The sequence below is a fragment of the Dermacentor variabilis genome, chromosome 7, assembly GCF_050947875.1.
Source record: "Dermacentor variabilis isolate Ectoservices chromosome 7, ASM5094787v1, whole genome shotgun sequence".
NCBI classification, from domain to species: domain Eukaryota; kingdom Metazoa; phylum Arthropoda; class Arachnida; order Ixodida; family Ixodidae; genus Dermacentor; species Dermacentor variabilis.
Genome location: NC_134574.1, coordinates 79153166 through 79158980, shown reverse-complemented (window position 1 = coordinate 79158980; position 5815 = coordinate 79153166). Strand labels below are relative to the sequence as shown.

The 5815-nt window shown below is 45.1% G+C and overlaps 1 non-coding gene across 1 annotated transcript; it reads right to left on the bottom strand.

The window, feature by feature from the left end:
- Positions 1–2399: 2399 nt before the first annotated feature.
- On the bottom strand, positions 2400–2582 carry LOC142589112 (U2 spliceosomal RNA). The gene has a single exon (XR_012829826.1). It is a non-coding gene; the product is annotated as a U2 spliceosomal RNA (small nuclear RNA).
- Between the last annotated feature and the right edge of the window lie 3233 nt (positions 2583–5815).

The window sequence follows — 5815 nt, the reverse complement described above, 5'->3', positions numbered from 1 at the left end:
CACATTGTCCAAAGGGATGAAAACATGTACATAGCGTGCCTTCTTCCTACAGTCACCATGCTGCAGTTACTCCTCGGCCATCTGAACATGACATAGATGCAATTTTACCCACTGCTCCTGGAAGTCTGGCCTCCCAGCTTTTTCTGCTACAATAAATTCTCGTATCTTCTTCTCTTGCAGGCATACTTAAGCAAGCTTCATAGGAGGCCGGATGCGCTGCCTAATTTGTATTCGCTTAGTGCAGTCTATGACTCCTCTGGCAACGTAATTTCTGACCATTACTCACACATTTCCAACTCTCTGATACATGACTTACATGTATTTCTGCAATTTTAGCCCGCACACAGTAGTTTAGAACTGCACAATATGCAGAATTATTTTATATAGCTCATGTTGCGACTTTGTGGAGGAATGTGAACTCTAGCTGGCTTCTGTCCTAATTAGTATTTAAGACCTTAAGGGCTCACGAGTGAAGGGCGCCTATACGAGGTTCACCAGATGTCATCCGGCAAATTAAAAACGGTGCTTCTCTTGACCTTTTTTCGCGGAGATCACGTGGGCGCTGCCATGTTTGATCACTTGGTGGCACTCTCATTGCTATGTCTCAACTGCCTCCGTGTTTACAATGGGTGTGTGTGACGCCGGTGCGGCTAAGCAAAGATCTGTTTCGGGAGATATCGTAGACGGTGACTGCGTGGACGACACAAAGATTTGGCCACACCTTCAGAGGACATGCAAAAAGCACCTTCGCAGCTGATTAAGCCATGTTCAATTGGCGCGAGCAGCGCATATTGTGTTTCTTCTAAAAGCAGGGATAAATATGTACTCCAAGTCATCCGAACTTTCCGACCATGAACTGAATCAGGATTAGTGTGTTTTGCATGTCGTTCTTTATTTCGTAAATATTTTTCAAGCAGTGGCTTGTCACATTTCGGACTCATTCAATTTCCTCGGTGCTTTCCCAATCTCATTATTTTGGCCTGAGCACTCGCGGGTTCAGTTCCAATAGATTTGTTGTTGCTGCGCGCAAGACTTGAAACGTAGCTTTTCTGCATATTGTAATACCTTGCATCAAATATGCATTATCGCTGTATCTCGTATACTCTTATGGACCGCCCCGAAACATTCACTTTCGACAATGCGTGTGCTGTCACTGTAGTCCGTCATTTGCTGTGCGTATATGGCGCGCATATATTCAAGTGGGCGCCCATTACTTATTGACAAGTTGGTGATAGAGTGGGCGCTATCTTATGTGCCAGTATGCATAGATGTTTGCAGATAACGTGCGCAACACTTACTTTGACAGCAAGCGACCCTACTCCCTTTATCATTGTTTAACGAGCGGTGCTCACTCTTATAAACGTTCCGCAGCTGAAGCACTTTCTTTGAAGGTTAGCTATAAAACGCTCATAGAGCAAATTCCTGAATCCTCGAGGAATGCCTTGCATCTCGAAGTGTCGGTAACACGTACGAATAGTTGCAGCAGGGATCCGCGAACTTCACCACGCAGATTTATTCCACTCCACATTGTGGCAGTCCCTATTTTTGCATCCAACTACTGCACACGCCTTCAATCCACATAATTCATTCCAACACGATTTGAGTACAGTGCGTTAATGAAAACTCAGTTGCATTTCCGACAGCTGATCGCACAGAAGCAAAGCGGAAGCGGCGATGGTTTCCTATTCATGCGCTATCGCTGATGCCACGTGCGGAAAGCCGCCGAAAGTGCTATCACGTTTCTCTAGAACAAAGTGCTCCGAGAAAAGGGTCACTAGGTTCAATAACGAGGGCCACTTCGGACGCTGCTGCCAGCGAATCACCTATGGAAAAATTTTGTTTTGTTTTCACTGGCCCTACCGTAAGCGCCTTCCCCTAGTGCGAACAACAATGAAGCACTGTGATTCAAGGAAGAACCAGACGTTAACATCGGGGCAATGAGTTACCACATTCTTGTGCACAATGTGTTTGTCCGTTACAACACCACCCTGCCCTCCAGCACGCACATCCAGCGAGCTTAGTGTTGCTGCTGGTGCCCTCACAAAAAAATAGGGCAGACGAATAACAAAAGGTTTCAAAAACAATTGTTAGTAAAGATAACCATTGTGTAAATGCCTGTCCGGGGCGCACTGAAACAACCAGGCCAGCTTGTTGTATTTACTGCATTAATGCTGGGATAATGAACGTTGATAAGAAAGTAACTAAAAGCATACGATTACACTTAGGCAATTCCTCTATTGCCTTAATGGGACGTTAATTAACCATTGTTATCAATTACTGCTTCCAATGAAGTAACTGTAATTATAATCAATCACTGTTTTCCAGCGAAGCTGTATAAGGCTAGGCTCTGAAAAAAATTGCATGCGTCTATCGCGCCATGTAGATCGAGAATTCCTCCCCATACGTGGGCCGATCTCGAAGATTCTGCAATACCGAGCGGCACCCGCGGCGGAGGTGAAGCAGGCTTTACAAATTCTGCCAACATGTAAAAAGAAGTTTAATATGTTAGGTGCAAATTCAACCCGTATCAGATATTCAGCTTATAAGAACAAATAGTATACACTTTAACCCGTGTCGGCCATGTCTACGTTCGCACCATCCTCTCTTTGTAGGCGTTCTAAGCGCTTGCGTATCTCCTTTCCTTTCCTTCCGCTCTACGGTGATGACGGTCCCGTCAGCCTGCTGCCCGCCAGGCCCGCGAGGCAGACAGGGATCCCAACCGTACATGTGGCCCCGATCCACCAAACTTGGAACGTTTCACCGCAGCAACGGCCAGGTTTGAAAGGGAGTTTGTGGGGAACAAATTTCGTGTGGCCTGTGTTGTGTGTGACAGCTTCTGGTTTTCGAGTGACCTCACCACCATTATTTCACTGCGGGACGTTGACCAACTCACGATCGTCTTGACTACGGTGAAGCAGTGTGCGCCCTCGGAGTGCGGTGAGGTGTGTGTCTGTTGTGCGGGCCGGGATTCGTTAGTAAAACGTGTCGTGCCGCCTTTCGCAACAATAGATTGGCATGTACACCACCCGGTGGTTCATGATCTGCCGAGGCTCAACATCGTGGAGGAGCGACTAGTCGCCCCTTGCCTTCCATTTATGCGCACACGGCGTTTGACGCACAGCAATCGAAAGTTCGCCATTAAGAAGCTCACATACCCAGCATCGCTGGTCATCCTCCTTCACAGGTTGCAATGGCATTGAATTTTGTTTTCTATACCATGTGGAAATCGTGTTGCTAAAATCACTGTACCTGTCAAGTTACCTTAATTGCGTAAGCGTACCGGCGTCAGTTATGTCTGTGCTAGCTCTAATAGTGCGGATTGTTACCGGCTAGACAAGAGGGCTTACGAAATGGCCTTTGCCTGAACGTCTTGCTCGCTCTAGAAAACGAACCATGTTGAATGGTGGCGCCCGAGCTGAAAAATGACTGGAGCAAGACGTTGAGTAAGACGAGGAACTGGGTTATTTGGTGGTGATTAATTTTGAACTGTGCTGAATGACACTGGCCACGGTAATGAACGAGAGAAAGGAAAAGGAGGGCCCGATTTTTTAGGAGTCATATCTTCAGAAGTCAACAAAGAAAGACGCCAAGGTAAATAACACAAATAGACACAAGAGAGAAGGAATTCTGTCTGGTGTGTCTCTTTAGTTACTTATCATGATTAGTATCACTCCACGCAGTTTAAAGCGAATGATGCAAGACCTTCTTAAAACAGCGTGGTATTTGGGACAGCACATAAAACCTAAGATTTTTTTAGACTGACTGCAGGGTCTTGTGAAAAGTTCCGATGTACGTCAATAAAATGAACTATGAAAGCTGTACCTTAGCTGCGGACTGGAAGATTATGTTTGTGATTTTACTTCAAGACTTGACAAAGTACAAATAAAAATCTTTGAGCACTTTCATTAATCACAACTGTCAAGTACAACCTGCTTTGTCACCCCGACAGACAGAATGAATATTCGGATCCAAGGTGTTTGCAACAAAATAAAAACTACGCGCCCTTCCACTCTGTGAAGAAGGATGCCCAGTGAAGCTGTGTATGTGGGCCCCTTAATGGCGAACTGGACCTCCGCCGCAGGTCGGCCCTGTATTGCACCATCTTCGGGATCGGCCCACGTATAGGGAGTGGTTAACGCATGCTTCACCTCCGCCACGAGTCGACCCTGCATTGCACTATCATTGCGATGGACTCACGTAGGGGGAGGGCTCAACACCTGCGTCACCTCCGCCGCGGGTCGGCCCGGCATTGCACTATCTTCGGGATGTTTTTCTGCACGCAGACACAATAGTGGGGAAAGTAGCCATTCACAGCTTCGCAGTAAAATCTTTTCATTGCATCACAAACCCAAAAACACAAGAACCTTCGAAATTTTGAGCATATGTATTTTAGGCTCGCATTCAGCATCCTTAATTATCATGTGCTGAAAAATGCGAGCATGCTTTTCTGTGGTTATCCAATCAATACAAAATTTTTTGTAAAGAATGATGAATTCTTTAAAACTTGAAGTGAAACATGAAATGTTAAAGCTATACATTACGAACCTTACGAAAAACCTTGGAAATGTTGATTAGAGTGAAAGCTGGCGCTGCGTAATTAAGAATTACAAGTAATCAGGAATTAGGAATCACGTTGCATAATTGGGAATGAAACCAAGTTACGTAGGGTCAAACTGTGTTTGGAAGCGGCAGCAATTTCGAGGAATAAATGACGCTGATTGTTGCAAATGTAGAATGCCAGTTCAAAGAAACAATTTGTTTATTCTTTAAGTCACGCGAAGAGCAGCTCCCGACCTAGGAAGTTTGCAAGCAAAACCTTTACAAGTTATTTCGCTTCAATCACTCCATCATCGGCAGACTGCGAAAATAGAACTCGCCCAAGGCGCCGCAACCTACGCAGTCCTACGCGAGACACAAGCAGGGCGTCTACACCTTTTGCCATCAGTTCAATTATTTGGTAAGTCTGAAAGAGTGCTTAATTTGTTGAGGTTAGAAGTTAGCTCGCGGGCATAATTGATTTCCAACTCGATTAAGTTTGCCGGCTTCTTTGTTACAATAGAGAAAGGACTGTTTTATAATTTCTTTTAGATGCCCTGGTAACCACCTGAAGTTCCAGACTCTCCATATTAGGGGATAATGTATGCGTGTCTTGTGCCCTGTCGCAAAAATGTATGTCCTTTTTTATTGCTTTGTTTTCCTTACGTCGAGATATGATGTTGTGACCTTCCTCGCGGGCTAGATGCGCGTGTTGCTTTTTCATCTTAGACATTCATGTCACTTCGTAGAATTTGGAACGCTCTTCAGAGTTCCTGTCATCCTCTATAATGGCGCAACCGCCTAGATCTTGTAGGCGTATATCTTTATTTACAAAATCTTAGAGAAATAATATGCCTAATCAATTTTGTTACAGTTCCACGAGCATTCGACTTCACATCGGGGAAAAATACTTTAAACAGGTGCCTCGGAGGTAATCCTGAAAAGGGTTTAAGCAAAGTACCTAAAGCAGTGTGCCTTGGGACTAAGGAGGTTAAAGCAATCTTATATGACACTTATCTGCGCGTCACTAGAAAGTGTGCATCTGAAAGTCAGGTGTGACGACAGTCTGATAAAGCGAGAAATTAGCGGCGGCTCATACCATTGCTACATCGCTGTTGTGTAGGAAGATCCAGCTGTCTCTCGAGCGTCGTCAACTAAATGAATCAGCGGATTTTTAGGCAGGAGACTGCCGCCGATATGTTATTAGTGCTCCTTCCCTCAACACTCTGCCTCAACTAAAATATGCTGTGATTCCTGCACTTATTCCCTCAAGGATCAA